Raw genomic sequence first — 23,122 nt, 5'->3', positions numbered from 1 at the left:
GTAGGCTAGGCCTATATGCGAAATGAAACCGAACTTAAAGGGATACTCCACTTTTTTTGGAAATAGGCTCATTTTACAACTCCCCCAGAGTTAAACAGTCAAAATAATGTAATGATATGACGCAGCGCCTGAAAATAGTCGACCCTAGTCTAACGAGCTGGGGACTATTTTCAGGCGCTGCGTCATATCATTACGCTTGCTGGACTCATGGTACGGCAGCAAAGTTTCTTGATTATTACGCCAGGAATGAGAGTATAGTTCCTAGTCATATCAGCCTAGAAAATCGCAACTTTTCTTTTTCCGTTGGTCTTAGTACACTACAGAAGAGTCAAGTTTTAGGAAAAATATTTAAACTCTTTGTTAATTTTTTTGAGAGAGATGCTAATGGTCTTGTTCGATTCAATGATCTATGCTAAGCTATGCTAAAAGTGGTACCGCCAGACCCGGAGATCGGCTGAATGGATTTGAAAACGGTTTAAACTCAACTGTTTATCTCTGGGGGAGTCTAAAATGAGCCTATTTCCAAAAAAAGTGGAGTATCCCTTTAAGTCTTCATAGTTGTGTTTATTTTGTTCCTAAACTAACTATCTAATAAATATTTGAAACGTGTTTTTGTTCACAGATTGCTCCTGATTTGTTCAAACGTAACTCCACACAGAACTCAACATTCCAGGACCCCAAATCAGCAATCCAGAGCCATAAAATCACCCATCCCGGCTCCTGCCAGTCTACCTAACCAACGAAAACCCCCAGCTAAGAACTTTTATGAGCCCAACTAAAGGAAGAACTTGTCAATGTGAGATAGCTTGGAAAAGAATGATTGGCTCAGAGATGGCACAGCTCAGTGCTCGATCAAGATAACAGCAGAAGTTGCTGGACCCCACAACATTCCAGACCCCCTCCTCATTAAGGACCTCTGAAGGACCAAACCAGAGTTCTAATCTCTTCAAACCACAAGAACTGAGATTTTACCTATAAATACATAAAACCATCCCCGAACAATTTTCAATGGACTCAAAATCAAACATCATGCAACTACATGATTCTATTTTGTGTCTACAATATACAGTATGTGTGTGTCTAACATGCTTAGATCCCATATAATTCATGTAATTGTTATAACTATTAGGTGTGTGAATGAAAGTGTGTCGTGCTTCCTGTCAGCATGATCGTATGTTCTTCATTCAAAAGATGGCTTGATTGAAATCTGTGTAAAATGTTTCGTATTCTTATAATAGTAATAATGTCTAAACTGTGTCCTCTGTCCTCTCTGCTAGAGCTTAGAGAGTAAGGGGATCATAGATAAGCTTGATTTATGATAAGAAGTGAAGAGAACGCCACCTCCTAAACAAAGACAGTGTCTAATTGGTCAGAACTGATCCAGGAGGCTGGGCGGACATTTGAGTTTAAAATCTTAACACCAGAACAAAGTTTAAGTTTAGTGCAGAACCAAAATTGCAGCGGGAGATGAAGATCTAAACCAGACAAGTAACCATGTAGAAGCTAGCGCAGACGAAAGAACCCAAATCAAGATCAGAAGAACATGGGTTAAACAACTTCATTCAAGCCATCATCTACTCTCGTCTCAATTTCCTTTCTTTTCTTAGTTTCCTTTCTTTTCCGTTGTGAGTCTCGGTTCTAAGTTAAGTTTTGCGGCAAGATTTCGGTCCACGTTTCTTCTGCAAAGCCAGCTTCAACAAAGACTTTCATCCGCCAGCACACCACGTGACTGGCCGCCCCAGACATCAGGCACGAGGAGACCAGCCAACTAACGACCTCTGGAAACCCCTTTTACGCAGACAAAGGGAATCCCCAAAGCAAAGACAAGCAAGTACTGCCTCCAGACTCTTAAGCTGAACTGGTGTATTGATATAAATGTAATAACCTGTCTAAGAAACGATAGAAGGGTTAAATTAATGATTGATGGTTCGTTCCAGGTCATGTCTTATAAGTGCATATAGAAACTTGGGATTTCATCATCTCACTCTTAAAACTTATTCTTTCCTCACTTTCTTTCTTTCTGCAACTCGTATGAATGTGTGTGCGTGTGTTTGTGTTAGATATTAGTGTTATGTGTTAGAATAAGCAATAAAGTATTTTTTGTATTTTAAAGAGAAGTATTACTGGTGTTACTTATGGATTTAATGTCTTAAACTTCCGATCTAAGTTACCTCAATAACTATGGTGTTTCACTATAGTTTGGATATTTATATCCGTTGCAGAGTTGATAGTTACAGCCAGTTCAAATGAACCGCGAACGAGTCATTTGCTCGGTTGTATTAAGTGACTCTTTCGAATTCCCTATAAATTAATTAATAATTCCTTTGAGCTAAATTGATGAATCACTACAAATACGAATATCTTACACAAGTGTAAAGCACACATCATTACAGAACATGTCTTTTATAAGTATAACAGTTTAATTTTCCATCTATGAAGGACCACCACCATTAATGCATGCATGAAGGTGGTGGTCCTTCATAGATGGAAAATTAAACTGTTATTCCCTAAAAATTCCCTTCTGTTTTTAGTGGTGAGCAGTGGGCCCAGTCCTGGCAGCCAAAGGATTCTCGTTGTTTTGAGTTATGTTTTGAACTCCATTTTGGTTTCAGGCTATTTATTAAATTGTTTCTGTGCTGCATTTGAAGTCGTATCTCATCTTTCTGTAGTAGTGAAAAGGTGAAAATCTCCAAGAATGTGACCTGGAGTTTAATCTCGAGAGGGCTGTACTAGAAATGTACTTAATCCAACTCAATTTTCTTCTGCAGATGTTATTCAAAAGCATGTTTTCATATTTCATGATTATACATTGCACTGTGATTTTATTACAGTTGACGCGTAACTTGATTTCATGTTCTGTTGTCTGTGCTTTTCAAGTTCACTTAACCTCACAGTCCACTGTTAAGAAATACAGCCTTATGGCTTGTTTGACATGAAGCTTAAATATGGAGTTCAACAAATAAGACTGACCGTCTTTATACTCACTCATTACTTCATATATTTTACATTCTCTCTCTCACTCTCTTCTACTCCAAACTCATCAGCTGACTGGGCGTTTTACGTCTTAAACCAAATGTATTTTTGTCTCAACCCTCTTGAGCCAATCGTGTCATAGGTCCCTCCGCTGTGTTCATCAGGAGCAGAGCTCCACATTCATCCAGATCTCAGCATTGCTACTCACCCCTTCACCACCACCAGTGTCGGCTCCATGTAGGGGATATCCCTTTTCATATCATGCATTTCTCAACAGTACACCTTTAAAAGAACGATGTCTCGATGTGGTCCAATTGCCAAAGACTATATAGTTTCTACTTGTTATGCACCTTGTCAATAAATTTGTTTGATCACTCTTTAAGCCTCTAGTGAGTAATTAAGCAATAAATAAGCATTTGGTGTATTTTCACTTATATTTTTGTGAAAGACCACAAATACACTATACCACTTGCAAAAGATGATAATTTTTGTTTTTACTTTTCCATACATCAATTTAATTCAAAACAATATGATGATGATGTGGTTGAGACAAAAGAAACAACCTACATTGAGCATATTTATATGTGGAAGTTGTTTAACTTTACAAGTGGATTCTTTTTAAATGAAAATTTGGAGTAGCATATATAATTTAATCAGGGCTCTCAAGTTTTATAAAAAATTTGGAGTGAGGTTACATTTGTTAGGGGAGGAGCCACTCAAATATTTGAAACAGTGACCCCATCGGCCCCAAGTTTTTGCTTGCAGTTCAATTTGATCTATTGTTCATAATTGACCAGCACAAACAAATTATAACAATTGGTAAATCTGATTTTAAAAAAACAGGCAAATTCATCCAAATAAAATAAATGGTTTTATATATTTCAAAAGATGGAGCATAGAACTGTGCGGAGCCACTTGTCGACTGAAGTACCTGTTCCATCTGTCACACCTTGATGGTATTATCTCTCTCACACACACACACACACACACACACACACACACACACACACACACACACACACACACACACACACACACACACACACACACACTGATTTAATTATAAAGATACATATCTGGATCACCATGGTTTTAGCTTCGAGAATTTAGCAGTTTTTGTCACTAGTTAAAAGACAAATATTGATTTATTGTGAAGGTCTTGATCTGGACAGTATATCATACATTTTGGAAATCTTATTATTATTGGGATATTGTTTGTCCTACTTTTTGCTCCTAATGCTGACATATTTATACGCTGCAGTTTATTACATTCATCAGGGGGCAAAACAAACATGTGGAGACCATAATTAAATGTAAAAAAAAATTCCCAGCCAACACACCCATGTGGGGCCCAAACGGGCTGCAAATGGGCTGATATCCGGGGCCCACCTGGGCTAGCCAACTGGGAACCCAGCTAATTTTGGCCGCGGTTTCCGTGGTGGCCCCACATGTGTTAGCCCAGATGGGTTGATGATGGGCTCTTGATGGGCTCCATATCGGGCCCATATGGGTAACCTAGGTAGCACCCATTTAGGGCCTACAGGAGTCTGCCCACATGGGTTGATGATGGGCTCTTGATGGGCTCCATATCGGGCCCATATGGGTAACCTAGGTAGCACCCATTTAGGGCCTACAGGAGTCTGCCCACATGTGTTGATGATGGGCTCTTGATGGGCTCCATATCGGGCCCATATGGGTAACCTAGGTAGCTCCCATTTAGGGCCTACAGGAGTCTGCCCACATGGGTTGATGATGGGACCCAGATAGGTCATATCTAGGGCTCTTATGGGCCACAACGGGTATATATATATATGGGCTACCATATTTGTCTTTTTGGGTTACCTTATTTTACAGTAAACCCCTAAATACAAACATATGTAATCAATGAACAGAAACCATTACTTCATGCTTTACTTTATTAATAGAATATTTATTAACATATAATGTGTATTAACAGACAAGTATCAAAAGTAAAAGCTTTTGACAAACTTTATATTTCACAAACAAAACAAAAGTGCAAAAGTGCAGTTTTTCAGTCCTCTGTCAGAAAACTATATTTCACAAACAAAAACAAAACTATATTTCACAAACAAAAACAAAAGTGCAGTTTTTCAGTCCTCTGTCAGAAAATTCTATATTTCACAAACAAAAACAAAAGTGCAGAATCTCAGTCCTCTGTTGTCGCTCTCCCAACGGCCCTTTGAAAAGAGAAAATAAATAAATCAACCATTTTTCAACTTTTGCAATTCCTTTTCACAGTTCAAACAGATGCGTCAGGTTAGTCTTTGGCTATTTGCCGATACCGATATCAATCTGATATTTTTATTTTATTCTTGAACTAATACTAATAACAATAAAATATATAGAAGCACTTTGCTTACTAGCCACCTAAAAACATCTCACTCAAATGGTGAACAAATACTTCTCCAATATAGTCCACAACAAGAGTTGATAATTAAAGACTGCAACCTTTTATTCAGAAGAACTTAAGATGAGTTTGGTAATTGTTTCTGAATGATTTTAACATTTATTTGCTATATTTCTGGGGCCGTATTCACAAAGCATTTTATCTTACCACTAGGAGTACTCCTAAATCGCACTAAAAGATTTTAGCTAGGAGTTTTCTCTTAAAAGTTATTCACAATGCCTTTCAGACCTACTCTTAGTAAAGAATAATGACAACTCATAAACTAAGAGTGAGTCTTCGTTGCTATGGATGACGTCATTACTCATGCACGAGCTTGACTGAAGTGACCACCTTGATTGGCTGATGATTGTAACGCGGGAATGATTCCAAACAGCTCCCCTATGATGATGAGTGACAGGTGACAGGTCTGAGAATGCGTGCGCTACACAAGTAGTGCGAAGGACGGAAGATGATGAATAACTGAATAAATAGCCTAAATGAATAAAGAGTAAGGCAAAACAAATAGCCTAGTAGCCTAATGAAACATATGGATTGATGCAATATCTTTGCAACATTATTGATTTAATCTGTCACTATATGCCTCTGCCTACGTTTGCAAAGAGAAGAACATTTTTTAATTTGATTCCAAGTAAATTTTTAATACATTTAATAGTACGTCTTTTTCACCTGGGTATGTATACTGAATCAAACTTAAGTAGCCTATAATAATAATACTAGGATAATAATAATCTTATTCTGGCCTCACTGAACCATTGGGTTCCTCCAGATGCTGGCTTTAACATAAGAGATCTTCCAGGAACCACTTAAATGTTAAAAGATCTTCCAATAACCCTTTTATCGCATTCAAGTTCCTCTATTTTCCCCCAAAGCACTTCGAGGTCTCATGGTAATGAAAAGGTGACTCCAGAACCTCTGAACTAAATACAAAGTGCTTAAAGGATCCTATTAGTTCCAGCAAGAACCTCAAAGATTGTCAATGCTCCTCCAGTAACCCTACTATAGGAGAAAGAGCTTTGAGGCACTTAAATTACATTTTGAAGTTCCTTGAGTATCCGACAGGATATTTGAGGCTCCTTTAGTTTTTACAGTGTGGTTTTTAAATTTTAGGGTTAGGGTTAGAGTTATAGTGTTTCAGCAATCGAGAAAAACTGTAACAGGCATATACACCTTAGATACACATTACTTATTATACTAGATCTTACTTGTTTAATTACAAGCAAGGTTGGTTGTTTGAAAATAAGTAAAAAGACATGCATTAAAGTAATGAATTAATAATGCAGTGTGATGTTAAATTAAACAAGATTCCACATATAAATAAGTGTGATGTTTTTTTTCTCCAGCTATTGACTTTTATCAACCATAAAAATATCAAATCTTGTTTTTCAATAATAATGTATGAAAAAGAAAAAACATAAAATGCTCATCTTTGGAAATACTTTATTTCTTGTCTTTCACAACAATACCAGTGAAAATACACCAAATGCATATTTGTCAAACAAGCCATAAGGCTGCATTTAAAAACACTGGACTGTGAGGTTAAGTTAACTTGAAAAGCTCCAGCAGAACAGAGAATCAAGTCATCTGTCAACTGTGATAATATACAATATAAAGTATAATCATAACATAAAAAACTGTGTATTTTTCTGTTACATACTATAATGCATCTGTGCAGTAATATAAAATTACACAACAGTTATATCCTATAATACACTCAATCAAGTAGTGATCCATAGGCAGCCTCTGGGAAAAAACAAAATGACATAGACTGACACAGACACTGCTGCTGCACCACAGAATAAGTAAATGTGGAGAAATGCAAGTAATCAAGAATGAGTTTTTACATATGGCCTAAATGTGATGATAGAGGAATGGTCATGAAGTCACCAAAGTCATCATGTGCTTACAAGATTTCATGGCAATCTGCCCAATTAGACAATATCAAATTTTACATTCTGGTCTAATGGTTGTGCTACAGGGAATGTCATGAGGTCAACAAAAATGACATGATTCATTTCTCAGCAAAATACAGAAATTGGTACATAACATTTGATGTATGCAAGTCAAAAGTTTGGCCTGATGTTGGTGCAAGAGGAAAGGTCACAGGGTCACCACAATCAAGGGGAGTCTCTCTTAAAAGAGTATGAATACACTACCCAAACATCATGTGAGCTCAGTAATTACATCTGGTAATATCATACATGCAAAGTTGACATTTTTGGCTAAGATTGGTGCACCTATACTGATAGGTTTGTGCATCTTCAATGAACTGTGCAATGTGCTTACTAAATTGCTTGGTAAATTCACCTACTTATACTACGCCCTAAAAGTATGTACTCTTTTTGTGAAGAAAAAGTACATACTTTTGAGTGTGTAGCAAAAGAGTAGGCAAGCTTTGGGATATACTACTTCGTCATCTTAATGGACAGATCATTTCAACATACTACGATTTGGGATGTACTAATTCTATTTTCGAATGCTATTTAGGATGTATAATACATCCGTATGCGATTTGGGACGCACCAACAGTTTGAATTTTCAACAAGATAGAATGCACACAGATTTTGATGTGGTTAATCAATCAGCATACTAATAATACACAGATATAGGGCAAGTCCATTTCCTTCAACACAGTCCTTTGTGCAGCTTCCATCTGGGGAAAATACAGAAAAACAAAAAAGCAAGAATTAGGATAAGAGGGTGAATTTCAGCTGTTTTAGAATGAATAAGGTGTGTAAAGCATTAATAAAATACACAAATAAATTATTAAGAATAACAGTAACAGGGGGGTTATTCCAAAAACAAACATACATATTAATAAATAAATGACCTAAATTGTGTTTTCCTCTTCATCCTCACTGGTGTCTGGACTACTGAGGCCACTTTGATCTTCCTCTTCAACATGTAGTAGAAGGACAGAGGCCTCAGGACCTAAAGCAGTCTTGTACTGTTGGAGGACCACTTGGAACCTTTCTGACACCTCTGACAGTCTTCTTCTTACTCATGTGGTGTTCGGGTCATTTTGACCCGGAGAAGATTTTCTTTTTCCCAAAAATACTAGTTAATGTTATCGCATTGGACTGAAACTTAGTGACTGTGTTCCCAAAGGGTATAACTACTTCTCAAATGTTTTTTGAAAATTGCCGTACTTTTTTAGGGGGGGGGGTTGTTACCTTGTTACACTTGTGGTCTTCCCGGGTCAAAATGACCGGCCTATAAAAAATAGCTTATAAATCACTCATTATACCATATTTTCACCAAATCTTGGATTCAATCTTTTTGTCAACTTGCTCTCGTTCAATTAGGACTGGTTTTGTATTTTCATTTGTATCTGATTAATCGTGGGCCTCATTTATCTGAGAGTAGGCATCTCATTTTTTTAGTAAAAAAAACGTAATTTTTTTATAATTTTGGAATTTTTTTATTTTTTATTTTTTTTAATTGGTACTGTTGATCACACTAGTCTACTTTAATGTTTCACCGGGAAGTTTGTTTTGAAAAACTTTTATTTTGTAAAAAATGGTACATAGTCACACTTGTGGTCTTCCCGGGTCAAAATGACCGGCCTATAAAAAATACTTATAAATCACTCATTATACCATATTTTCACCCAATCTTGGATTCAATCTTTTTGTCAACTTGTTCTCTTTCAATTAGGACTGGTTTTGTATTTCCATTTGCATCTGATTAATCGTGGGCCTCATTTATCTGAGAGTAGGCATCTCATTTTTTGAGTAAAAAAACGTTATTTTTGAATAATTTTTGGAAAAATAAAATAAAATCTGAAGAAAATTGGCACTGTTGATCACACTAGTGTACTTTAATTGATCACCAGGAATTTTGTTTTGAAAAACTTTTATTTTGTATAATATGGCACAGAGTTACACTTGTGGTGTTCCACTGGGCCATTGAGGGCCATTGTGGGCCATTGAAAGTGAATGGGAGAGACCAATGCAAACAATGAATGGAACAACACAAAGTAGGTATCATTTTAAAGCTTAGAATCTCAGCTTTTTAAGGCATCTAATCACTTTGATCAGCTGAGTTATCACTCTAAAACAGAGTGTTCCCCCGCAGGCGCCACCTAGCTGCGAAATAAATAATCATAATATTTTTCAAAACTATTACCTTGATCAACTTAAAATAGGTGTCATTTGAAAGCTTAGAGTCTGAAATTTACAATGAATGTAGTCAATTTGATCAACTCCTAAGTAGTGCTGAGTTATTTGCTGATAAATAGAAAAAAACTAATTCATCATTTATAAACGACTTTTTTGTACTACATTCAGCAATATGTCAAATACATCATACAGCTCAGATAGTCCTGTGTCATATGTCATTTGAAAGGTCTCAATTAGTAGAATACAGCAAGCATAATTGTTTCAGGCTTTTTACTAAACTTGAGCGAGATTTTTGTAAAAGAAGCCCTTCAAGAGACCCATGTGTAAACCATACATGGATGATGGAATTTTAGACACATTTCCGCTCGTAACTAAACATGTGCCGGTATTCGGTAATGCGATAAATCGCGGTAATGAATATGCACGATATTGTTATCGCGGGCACTTCAAAATACCGTGAAAAATAATAAATCAGAATTTATATTTATAGAACGCGCATTAGCTTATTTTCCATCAACCGCTTAAACATATGCTGCGCGAAACACGTGCGCACTCTGATGTAAACAATCCCCACATGTAGAAGGAGAAGCACTGTGTGCATGCGGCGCAGTGCGCACTCTAGTCTAATGTAAACCATCCTCACAGGGAGAAGAAGCATGGCGGAAGGAGGAACGCTGCCGTCGATTTATCCCCCTTCTAAAAGCAGGGCTGTCAACTCTACGTATTCAGCGTGAGACTCACGCAATCGACACTTTTCACACGCTCTCGCGCCACACATCCATTTACTCACGCAGAGAAAAATCACGGAGCAAAGAGGACACTGACACCGACAGACTAGACAGAGCAGGTTACTTATGATATGAAAACAATTCTCAGCTCTCATGTTCTGTCCATTTTATTATGAAATTCAGACAATAAATACCGTTTTGGCGCTTGTAAATGTGACGTGACCGATCGCTGTAGCGCCTCAGTTCAAGCAAACCGATCATCTGTTTCTTTTTATTTAAAGATACAGTACAACTTACCGAAAGGTATTTATGCCTCATAATATCGATCAATCAGTGTTTTTCAGCCACGGAAATGTCAATAAAACTGCAGGTGAACAATTATGTCTCAGAACGTATTTACTCAGGAAAGCCATTTAATGACCAACACGTTAGTTGACTAGAAAAAATAGCTATAGAGGGGAGTATTTTGCTAAATATGTGCACTATATTACATTTGTATTATATTTTTACTTGTGTCATAATTGTTATTATAATGAAAACCAAATTATATTTAATTTAATTTGTTAATTTTTAACCTTTAATAATACCAGCTGACAGGGCTCTCTGTATGTTTACAGCATTATGTGAGATATATTTTTTCTTGAGAAAAATTAACATGTAGGCTATCTACTGTAGCCTACCTAATATTTATCCAAAGAGTCAATATTGAATCAAAATTTAAATCAAATCCCAAGAATTGAATTGAAATCGTGAAAATTGTGTAAAATTGTGTTTAGTTACCAAATGTTTTGACAATCACAATTACACCTATTGTGATGCAAGTTGTTGTTTTTTTCTTTTCCAATCCATCCGTTTCTTTTGAGCAATTAAAATATCGTGATAATACCGTATACCGTGATAAAAGCTCAATCAATTAATCACAGCATGAAAATTTGATACCGGCACATGCCTACTCGTAACTTCATGAAACATGCTCCGATTGTGGAAAATGACACATCATTATTTACAGCAGATGCTTACAATTAAAAGGAGTCCAAACTCAACATAATCCATCACTCAGAACTAAAGATATTCCTCATGGAGTTCTAACACAAAAAATACTACAGACACACAGACTCACATAGCCAAGCAAGGTAGCTTAGACTTGGCCTTTTTACTCGTAACTTCATGAAACATACATCGATCATGAAAAATGACACATCGTTATTTACAGCAGGAGCTCACGATTAAAAAGAGCCCAAACTCAATATATTCCATCAATAAGATCTAAAGATATTCCTCATGGCGTTCTAACACAAAAAACACCACAGACGCACCTAGCCAAGTATATACTCATTTTCAGTAGACTATCACAATTAAAAAGAGCCCAAACTCAGCATAATCCATCACTCAGATCTAAAGATATTCCTAATGGAGTTGTAACACATGAACCCCCACAGGCGCTCACAGAGCCTTGAATATAGATGTAGCCTAGCACTTATGTCGCGTTTTAACTCGTAACTCAATGAAGCATGCATAAATTGTGGAAAATGGCACATCATTATTTACATGAGATTGTTAAGATTAAAAAGAGCCCAAACTCACCATAATCCATCACATGCTCATATGTGTACATAAACAATGAACATGCTCCTGAAAATGTTTCAGTCTCTCCCATTCACTTTCAATGGCCCATTGAAACAATGGTGTAACAAGACGTGAGGCGTGCGGATCCATGTGCAAGCTTTTATTTATAAACATGGTAAACAGGCAAGGGTCAGACAACGGTAAACAGGTAAGGTACGGGCAAGACACAAGAGAGATCCTAGGGCAAGCGTGGGTCTACGATCGGTGAACAATATCCAACAGGGCAAGGCAGAGAGATAATCCAGGTACACAAGCAATGATCCAAACGAGGGGCAAACAGAGTCCGAAGGGCAAGGCAAAGGGTTAATCCAGGAAACACAGGCAGATATCAAAACAGGCAAGGCAAGATTTAAAACAACTGAGTGGGCTTCGTAGAGTAGCTGTCGCTAGGATATGCGCTATACAATACTCGACGATCACAGAGAGAATGTCCAAGGCTTATAAAGAGTGTGTGATTGGGTGATAGTGATTGTGAGATAGTTCTCAGCTGGGAGCGTGATTAGTGTAATCAGCTGTGTGTGTTGTCCGTGTAATGGATGATGGGAAATGCAGTCCAGTGTGCTGTGTGGTGTGAGATTCAATATGATGGAGAAGCGACCTCTGGTGGCTATCGGGCGGAAGGCCACAGACCAGATTCGTGACAAATGGCCCTCAATGGCCCAGTGGAACACCGCAAGTGTAATTCTGTGCCATTTTGTACAAAATAAAAGTTTTTCAAAACAAAATTCCTGGTGAAAAATTAAAGTAGACTAGTGTGATCAACAGTGCCAATTTTCTTCAGATTTTATTTAATATTTCCAAAATTATTCAAAAATAATGTTTTTTTTACTCAAAAAATGAGATGCCTACTCTCAAATAAATGAGGCTTACGGTTAATCAGATGCAAATAGAAATATAAAACCAGTCCTAATTGAAAGAGAACAAGTTGACAAAAAGATTGAATCCAATATTGGGTGATAATACAACATAACAAGTGATTTATAAGCAATTTTTTTGTAGGCCGGTCATTTTTGACCGGGAAGACCACAAGTGTGACAATGTGCCATTTTGTACAAAATAAAAGTTTTTCAAAACAAAATTCCTGGTGAAAAATTCAAGTAGACTAGTGTGATAAACAGTGGCAATTTTCTTCAGATTTCATTTAATATTTCCAAAATTATTCAAAAATAATGTTTTTTTTACTCAAAAAATGAGATCCCTACTGTCAAATAAATGAGGCCTACGATTAATTAGATGCAAATAGAAATATAAAACCAGTCCTAATTGAAAGAGAACAAGTTGACAAAAAGATTGAATCCAAGATTGGGTGAAAATATGGTATAATGAGTGATTTATAAGCTATTTTTTATAGGCCGGTCATTTTGACCCGGGAAGACCACAAGTGTGACTATGTGCCATTTTTTACAAAATAAAAGTTTTTCAAAACAAACTTCCTGATGAAACATTAAAGTAGACTAGTGTGATCAACACTGCCAACTTTTTAAAATATTTTATTTAATATTTCCAAAATTATTCAAAAATATTCAAAAATAATGCTTTTTTTACAAATAAAATGAGATGCCTACTCTCAGATAAATGAGGCCCACGATTAATCAGATGCAAATAGAAACATAAAACCAGTCCTAATTGAAAAAGATTGAATCCAAGATTGGGTGAAAATATGGTATAATGAGTGATTTATAAGCTATTTTTTATAGGCCGGTCATTTTGACCCGGGAAGACCACAGGTGTTATAGGGTTTTGAACACCACATGAGGGTTAAGAGACAGCAAAGTCCCTCATTTCCCTTGTCTACGTCTCAAAATACAAAAGAGATTACATTAAAGACAAACTATATTAAGATAAGATTGTTTCATAAGGCTAAAGAACTAACCTATTCAAATCTACATAGCAGGATGGTTGCCATTTGTATGTGTATCGCTGACATCATGTGACATGGGACCAGGCTAGCTTCTGTATAAAACGACTTGAGGCAACATGATGGCTCACTGAGGTGACTTTATGGAGGGAGGCCCAAAGCAGCATATAAGCGTTTTGTGCCCATGTCTGATAGCTGTTTTAAGTTAACAGTTTTCTTCTTCACTACAGTTGTGCTGAAGTAACACATTGTGTATGTTCCTGACCAGCAAGGTTTTTTATGTTGACTGTGGAGGAGATAATAATAAGATTAATCTTGATGTTATGCTAACCCCATGTAACATATCAGGACACAAATTACAATGTTCAAAATTCTTTTGTTCATTTCCACTTTCAAGTAACAGCCATAGTACAACAAATCTGCACATCTTTCAAGCAAATGTGAATCTTTTTAGCCTTACTGACTTGTTACCATAGCTACAGTAACAACTTTAATCCCCATTTTATGTACATGCCAAATGACCACGGCAAACAGAGCAATAACCATTCTACTCCATCCAAGTTCTGTGACTGAGACTGATGTGTGTTTTTTTGTGTGTTTTTTTACACATTAGATGGACAGGGTTTTAATTAAACGTACCCTCCTCAGCCAACTTGTTCTTGAGAACCATTGCCAGGCTCTGCAACCACGTGCAGTGTTGTGCCATCTCCAACACCAAAACGCTTGTTTCCTCATGCAGTCGCATAGTCAACATCACTTGGTCATGCACTTGTTTCTTGATTGAAATGTTTGCTAAGAATCAATAACAGTTATATGCACACATGAGACAATCTTGCATAATAACTACAAACATTTACTTTTTTTATCAAATTGATACATAAGAAAACTAAAAAATACACCACTAAACTAAATGAATATTACAACACTCAATATGTAACATGCATGCCTTAGTTCAGTATAGACAGGTTTTCAGCTGTCTTTTGAATGTTGTCAGGGATTCTGCATTCCGGATGAGGGTGGGGAGAGCGTTCCACCAGCATGGAACTGTGAATGAGAATGTTCTGGAAAGTGATTTTGTGGCTTTCTGTGATGGAACCACGAGACGTCACTCGTTGACCGATCGTAGGTGTCTGGTAGGGATGTAGACTCGTAGGAGTGAGTGAAAGTAGGAGGGAGCTGAGCCTGTGATAGTTCTGTAAGCAAGCGTCAGTGCCTTGAACTTGATGCGAGCAGCGAGAGGTAGCCAGTGCAGAGAGATGAACAGAGGAGTGACGTGGGCCCTCTTGGGCTCGTTGAAGACAAGACGAGCTGCAGCATTCTGGATCATCTGTAGGGGTTTGGTTGCACATGCTGGAAGTCCAGCCAGAAGAGCATTGCAGTAGTCAAGCCTAGAGATGACCAGGGCCTGGACGATAAGTTGTGTTGCATGCTCAGTTAGGAAAGGCCTGATCTTCCTGATGTTGTGCAGTGCAAACCTGCATGATCGAGCTGTCTTTGAAATGTGATCTGTGAAGGTCAGCTGGTCATCAAACGTTACTCCAAGATTTCTGACCGATCTTGATGGGGTGATTAATGATGACTCTAGCTGGATGGTGAAGTCGTGCTGTAGAGATGGATTTGCAGGGAGGACGAGAAGCTCAGTCTTTGCCAGGTTGAGCTGCAGGTGATGTTCCTTCATCCATGTGGAGATGTCCGCCAGACAGCTTGAGACCTGTGCAGCTACTGTGGGATCATCTGGTTGAAAGGAGAGGAAGAGCTGCGTGTCATCAGCATAGCAGTGGTAGGAAAAACCGTGTGCCTGTATGATGTGTCCCAGTGATGTGGTGTAGATGGAGAAGAGGAGGGGACCAAGAACTGAACCCTGGGGAACACCTGTGGTCAGCTGATGTGCTCTGGATACCTCACCTCTCCATGCGACCTTGAAGGACCTACCTGTGAGATAGGACTCAAACCAGTGGAGTGAAGTTTCTGTGATGCCCAGTGATGAGAGGGTGGACATAAGGATCTGATGATTCACCGTGTCGAAGGCAGCAGACAGATCCAGGAGAATGAGGACTGAAGATTTGGAAGCAGCTTTTGCGATCCGTAGGGCTTCAAGCCGGCAGGTGGTAGGGTGACTGGAGAGGAGAAGTGTAGATACTTCTTCCTCGGTTAGCGAAGAAAAGGAGGACAGAGGGGTATTGGCTGTGGAAGGGGTCGGTCTGGGTTCCTGTGTGTGTGGAGCTGAGAACTGACTGCTGATAGCTGTTGTTTTGTTGGTGAAGAAGTGCGCAAAATCGTCGGCAGTTAAGGAGGAGGCGGGTGGTGGTGGAGGTGGACAGAGGAGAGAGTTGAATGTCTTGAAGAGTAATCGTGTGTTGGAGGAGCTGTTGATCTTGTTGTGGAAGTATGAAGATTTTGCAGCATGAACATCAACAGAAAAGGAGGAGAGGAGAGATTGATACATACTCAGGTCAGATGCGTCTTTTGATTTGTGCCATTTCCTCTCCGCTGCCCTGAGTTCGGTCCGGTGTTCCCGAAGAACCTCAGATAACCAGGGGTTAGAGGGAGTAGCGCGTGCTGGCCTGGAGGAGAGAGGGCAGATAATGTCTAGAGAAGAGATTAGAGTTCTCACCATAGAACTCTTAACTCGTTCTCACGAGTTAAGCTTTTCTTTGAGAAAAGAGCAAAGAACGGCACTTAAGTCATTCTTAAAAAAAGGAAGATGTGTTCGTCGTTTTGCCGGCCAGATATGGCGTTACTAACGTTAGCTCCGCTGTTAGGAAAAAGCTCTGGTTGGTGGAAGCGCTGTCCTATTGCGTGCAGAGGGAATTTGAAAGACAGCCGTTTATCCCACCCCTCGGATTGAGCCGTGTCTATGGTGAGTTGCCAGACTAAACATCTTGATGTAGGTCTGGCTTGCCAGGCTACATATTAAGGGCTTTCAGAAGGAGTCCATGGCAACACACAGCAACCTCCATCCCCTCTTCATCCAATTTTGAAGCCCTCCTTGAAGTTTCCCTCGCTGCTGTCCACTGGGAGTCCCCACATGTGCCTCTTCCCTGTGTCTATGACACACAAAACAAACACGACAAATCAAATAAAAGCAATGGTGTCATTCAATATGGCATTTATTCTCTCAATTTGATTTTGTAGTTGGTAGGCAGAAGTAGTTGAATTGGGGGTTATGGTTAATATTGTAACAACTATTTTGTCAACTTGTATTTCTCACTGCTTTCTGTATGGTGTCGACAAATCTAGACACCGCACTGTCTTCAGCCACAAAGAGCCCCTCAAAAAAGCCAGGATCATCAGAGCTGAGGAAGAAAGAAAAATAGGAAATCCATCCATGAAATATATAAAGTAAGAAAATAAATCAATAAAAAGACTGGAAGAAAGATCACCTTCCGTTTCGGCGAAAGCGATATAGCTTTCTGTTTCCATCTGCTGAAACAGCCAACATTTCCGGCGTGCAGGCTGGGCAAGTGAAAGGAGCACTACAGCAGAGCTGGTCTTCCTCAAATGATGCATATGAAAGCTCTAAGAAGCTGCGCTGCAGTGCATCGCCGTTGATAGGTCCAGACTGGAAAATATATAGAATGAAATAGTATTTGTGATATTGTCTGCTTATGGAAAGAAATTTTATAATATGGTAATAACATTTACACTTACTCTTCGGTTTTGACACTTCTGAAATCGTAAGCACAATGCCACAGCACACTAGTGTGAAAAATATCAAATCTACAAAAAAAATCTAAATATTGATGGTTTTTTTGTTTTTGTTTTTTACCATTGATGGTAATTAAAATCACTGGTTTGCCTGGTAACACAGTGAAGTTTGTGGCTCCTCCACAGGAGCAGTCTGGCACCTTCACAGTTGGCAAAATGCAAGCTGGCAAAAAAAAGGAAAACCAATAATTTAGATTATCTGTATCTTTTTGCAGACCCACATTGAACAGCAAAATTAGGGCTTTCGTGAGAACGTACCTTGCTCATGGGTGCAATATCCATCTTCCCCTTTAATGATGCATGAGGTCGGAGGAATGGCTTCAAAAAAACCACGAATCACGCATTCCCTGTTATGGAGTGGCTGTTTTTTGTGATGCAATACATCACAGTCCCCACAGAACCACTCATCAGGAAGACACTCTCTGCACCTAAGGAGAAAATAAAACAATATTATAATATAATACATTATTTCAGGTGAATAACTCATATAAAGTACAGTATTCTCAATTTAAGCTATTTCAATTTTACTAGGTTTGATTTTATTGTAAAGGATTGCATAGTGGCTCAGTGTTTAGCACTGTCACCTCACAGAAAGAAGGTCCTAGATTTACTTTTCTCATTAATGTGTTTTTCATCTGGGTATCCAAGTCTTCTCCCATCCCAAAAGACATGCATCTTAGCCTATAAAGCAGGGCACTCAGCAAACCTACCCTGGGTAATTGAAGTTTTATATTAATGAAAACCAACCTAATAACAGCAGGCTCGTTGCAAAGGCAACACAGGGGATGACCAACAGCCTCTTTTGAAATAAGGCATTTTAGGTGGTATGGTCTTGCTTCTTTCCAGCGCTCTGAGGCTTTCTGCTGCCGAAAAGACCATGATGATGCAGAGCTTCTTTGAGGCTCAGCAGCAGAAGGACATGACGCCAAAATATCAGAGAGCCTCTCCATATTTTTTTCTGTAAAGAAAATACGAAATAAAGCGGTAAGGGATCATTTAGATAAGGAACAATTGAAAGTCACCTGACAACACGTTTTATTTTTATGTATTTTTATACATGCATAAATTCATCACTGTGAATTACCAAATTCCTCTTGAGGATTTAGTTTTGTTGAGGTTGCAGTAAGTGGAACCTCCACACTGGATGACAGGGAGCACTCAACCGTGGGGTATGTGGCTGTAAAACAGCACATAGAAGAATAAGAACAAGTTAGGCTATGTTCACACTTAGCGTCTTTTTTCAAACTGCCAGCGTCTGTTCTACATTATAACCCTATGGAGTGAACCGTTTTTTCAAAAAAGTCCTGAGCGCTTTTTTAGACGCCACCGCCGGCGTCTTTTTCTGCAGCTCAGAGCGTCTTTTTAAGTTGAAAAAAGTTAAACTTTTCTGAAAAGAACGCCCTACGTCAAGCGCCTTTTTGACAGCTGACCAATGACAAGCGAGTAGCGAGACCTGTCGTTTCCATAACAACAAGAACAACTGTCTGTCGTGCACCCACAAACGTCTTTGTGAACCGACATTCTCCTCCCCGGTAACTTCAAAAGCCAACGCAAGAGCCAACTTTCTCTTTCTCGACATTTTTTGCATCACACAGCACTAGGCTACTGTTGCAGCTCTTGTTCAGTCTCACCCCAAAACGTCATATACTGACGCGTCTTGACCATGCGTCAACATACGACGAAAAGGGTACCCCCATAACGTCCATATGTGACGATTCGGGTTATGGGTAGGTTTAGGTATGCGTTAGGGTACCGCTAGGAGGCGCTGCTGGTGCGCTTCTGTCTGCGTCTCATATTGACGTTAAAGGGGTACCCTTTTCGTCGTATGTTGACGCATGGTCAAGACGCGTCAGTATATGACGTTTTGGGGTGAGACTGTGTTACAGCCGTGTTAGTTATAGCAACAAAAGACGCGCTCGGCTGCTATTTGTAACCGAACGCTGCCAGCGTTTTTTTTTGCAAAAAAAACGCTGTTGTCAACTTTTTCTTGTCAAAAAAGACGCTAAGTGTGAACATAGCCTTAGGCTATCACACTGCATTCATGTTCTTCTTTTCAACCTATATACTGAACAATTTATGAAACCAGACATATTTCTGTTAAGTACTTTGTAACGTAAACTGTATATATGACTCTGGGTAAATATGAATTAGCTCAAGGATATAGGGAATTTGGAATTATTAATAATCATAACTCATGGTCATAATTCATAAATCGCATATACATTTACTTTATCAATTATCGAGATTACCTTGTTCTGTAACTGGTCTAGTCATCAGTCATTCGTCCAGCGAATAAATGTAAGATTATCACAGTCAAGAAGGGGTATCCCGTTTACAAACTCCAAGAAAATGTATCTTCTGGCCGTGAACATAAAACTTTCTGGGTTTATGAATTAACACTACTCAAAGCAGTCTATAATATCGAGCGTGTAGCTTAATTAGATCTTTTGCATTTTCATTGACTTTATAAAGATGGATTTTCAAATACAGAGACAGTCAAAGTATGAATGGGTATTAATAAATGTCAAGAGTTATTACATAAGCTACAACTATAAACATACGTAAACATGCAAACAATAAAACAAACAAGAACATAAGAATTAACGTGATCAGAGTGAATGAAATGAAAGAGAGAAAATAAGGAGAGAAAGAGAAAGTAGCTGGTAATTATTACAGACAGAAACCTAATTTCAATAGACACCTGGAATCAGCTTTTAGAATGATCAGCCTACTTGCAAGTTTGTTCTCTGTTCGATGCTGAGAGGCAGGAAGCGCGGACGGTGTCCTGTGGGTGCTGCGTCTTCTGGTGTCGCGGGAAGCTTAAAAGGCTCACTGAATGTAACGTTACCGAGAAAAGTCAGATCATTTCCCTTGTGGAGGGGAAAGGCGCGTATGAACTTAGTTGCAAAGGACGGCAGGGCAGCTCCTATATGGCGTGGAGGTATGCGTCCCAGAGAGAGGGAGGCCAAGGCCTGTTCCCCTGGTTCCGTAGAGGAGAAGCGCTGCTCGTGAAGGTTGAAAGTGGGTCCGAGTTGAGAGCGAGAGTTGAGCGAGAGATCAGAGGAGAGGGTCTCTACTTTTAAAAGACATCTGCTTACGCCCTCTTTTTGGGACAACAGCAAATCGGATCTGCTGATCTGAAGCACTGGAAAGAAGTTTCTTTGTTTGTGAAGAAACGCCTACTTTGACTCAAACATGTGAGAGATCGAATTTAACATTCATATCTAGAAAATATGGTATTTCCTAGAATAAATGCATATTATTGTACTTTGCAGTCAGGATTCGACTCCGACATGTTTTTCCCATTACATTGACACCTCGAATGACGTTTTTGCATGACAGAAATACAGGGTTACATAATTTCCTCATAATCACTAGCATAGTGATTTTGATTAACATAATAACGTTGCATAGATACCTCAGACATTATCTGGCCAATTATACACACATAAAAATACATATCAAAAACATTCGTAATGGCTATTAGATTTGGGTTCTTTGTAGGACTTTAATCTCAGAGTCTGTGTTTGATAGGAAAGTCTTTTTGTGTGTGTGTGTGTGTGTGTGTGTGTGTGTGTGTGTGTGTGTGTGTGTGTGTGTGTGTGTGTGTGTGTGTGTGTGTGTGTGTGTGTGTGTGTGTGTGTGTGTGTGTGTGTGTGTGTGTGTGTGTGTGGCGTAAAAGTCACGCGGTGCTGCGGGAGGTTTCAGCACTAGGGAATTGACCCTAAGGCGGTCAAAACAGAAGCTCTTGTCTTCTCCTCTGACAAAAAAAAGGTTGAATTAGCAAATCATGATTCGCTAATTCAGAACATCTGAGTTACATACACGTTTGTGTGTGTGGTGACTTCTCAGTCTTGAATGTCATATAGAGTTTCGTTATCTCTTTGGTGCAGAGAGAAAGGGGGTTTGGAATGCAGAACGTTCTGTCTAGGGTGCTATAAAATGTTGGAGGAGCCGTAAAAGTTGCCGACTAGCTGGAGCCGATGTGTGATTTGTATTTGTTTGAAGCTCACCGCGTGGTGCGGTTTGTTTATTTTGAGGAGGGGGTCTGTTTGATAACCTCATGATTCACTTGATGCAGAACATCTGGCCGGATGTCATTTTCATAGTTGCTACAACTTGGAAATGTCTTCTACAATAGCGTCACTAAAAGGTTTATCTACTTTTTAGATATTTGAATATTTTAAAAATATCAATAAACAATTAGTGTTCTAATTTGAGTTGGTACAACACTGACATAGTAAATTCCAACAAATGTCAAATAATTCAGATATAACCTGTGGCGGAGGCTTGTCGTCGCCCTCCTCGCCTCCCCCTCGGCTTACCACGTCCTACAGAGTCCCTTTTAGAGGTGTGTGGAGGGTCTCGTACACGTTTCCTCTCATCAGCTGCTCTCTGTGTATTGGAGTGAATATTTCTTGTAAGACTGATGTTGTTAAAAGTACTGTAACCAAAAGGCAGGTAACTAGTGAAAGGAAAACACAACATAGTGTGTTAGTAAGGTGTTGAACAGCTTAAATGAGCCTTGGAATAGATTCTCCAAGTCTCTGTAACTCGGAGGGATGGAACTCCATTCTTCCAAAATATAATGGAGATGGTGGGGATTGGGTGATTGTCCCTGTAAATGCACTGCAAGTCGCTTTGGATAAAAGTGTCTGCCAAATGCATATATTATTATTATTATATTATATTCCCTCATTAACACATGCCACAGAGCATGGTAGGATGCATCATGCAATATACCTGTATAAAATATTCTGCACTCATCCTTCTTACACATTCCTCATCACGTTTTACTTTAATTTGTTATGTTCAAGTATAAAATGATTGAGGTGTATAAAAACTCTAACCCTGGCTTCAGCTAGAATGTGTTCATGTTTCAGCTCCAGTGCCATGCGTCTCCCTTCTTGGTAGTGGGGACCCTGTGAATCAAGTTTATGCTTGGTGGCCATTGCAATGCTGTCAGATACAGACTGACAAAGATGGATAAGACAGACAAGTAGACAAAGACAGACAGAGAGAAAAGAACGAGCAATAGATAAAGACTGTGAGATAGATGGAGAGATGGACAGAAATATAGATATTGAGAACAGAGAGGATGTGAGATATAGAAAATAAAGAAGAGATAGAGGTTGGCTCTTAAAAGTGCCTTTGGGTTTTGAAATCAGGTGTGGCTATAGGTTCGGACAGGTGATGTGTTTGACAGGATCTGCAGGGAGAACAACAGAAAATGCTAATTATGTAGTGTTATTTACCCTATTAATTACCCTAATAGTGAGTGATTCCCATCTTCTTATAAATACTTAGGATAAATAAATACAGATTCACGTTGTTCCTATTTCCTGTGCGACTGTTAAAAGGCGCGTACATTTTTTATTTTTTTTAAAGGCGCGTAACATGTCTGGGGTTCGTCATCCCAGATTTGCAGGCACGAAAAATACGTCCCATTGAAATACATTAGATTGAAAGTCGTGCTGAGTGACACGAAAAAAAGGGGAAATTCGTGTCCATGAACACGAATCAATAGATAAAATTTCGTGACTATATCACAAACTGCCGTGAGACTGGGTTGGGTGCCCGTAAGGGAAGGGATGTCAGTTCTTCTGTAGATCATCAGTGTGTTGAAGCTGCTTGGCTGTTGCTCTGCATGTGTCGTCAGCCTAGGCTGTCACTCAAAGGCCTG

The 23,122-nt window shown here is 38.9% G+C and overlaps 2 long non-coding RNA genes across 2 annotated transcripts in view; both read right to left on the bottom strand.

Moving 5' to 3' along the window:
• Positions 1-11,202, bottom strand: part of LOC309495676 — a 352,025-nt gene extending 340,823 nt beyond the window's left edge. The window contains exons 1-2 of the long non-coding RNA XR_014204783.1: positions 10,758-11,202; positions 9,892-10,631 (exon numbers count right to left, since the gene is read on the bottom strand). This is a non-coding gene — a long non-coding RNA (uncharacterized lncRNA). The remainder of the gene's footprint in view (positions 1-9,891; positions 10,632-10,757) is intronic.
• Positions 11,203-18,284: 7,082 nt separating this feature from the next.
• LOC309495680 lies at positions 18,285-21,797 on the bottom strand. The gene is made up of 3 exons (XR_014204787.1): positions 21,717-21,797; positions 18,524-18,616; positions 18,285-18,397 (listed from the first exon to the last, which is right to left on the bottom strand). It is a non-coding gene; the product is annotated as an uncharacterized lncRNA (long non-coding RNA).
• Between the last annotated feature and the right edge of the window lie 1,325 nt (positions 21,798-23,122).

The sequence above is a fragment of the Leuciscus leuciscus genome (assembly GCF_965113295.1).
Source record: "Leuciscus leuciscus genome assembly, chromosome: 3".
Taxonomy (NCBI): Eukaryota; Metazoa; Chordata; class Actinopteri; order Cypriniformes; family Leuciscidae; genus Leuciscus; species Leuciscus leuciscus.
The sequence above is the reverse complement of the archived record's forward strand: the minus strand, read 5'-3'. Positions and strand labels throughout refer to the sequence as shown.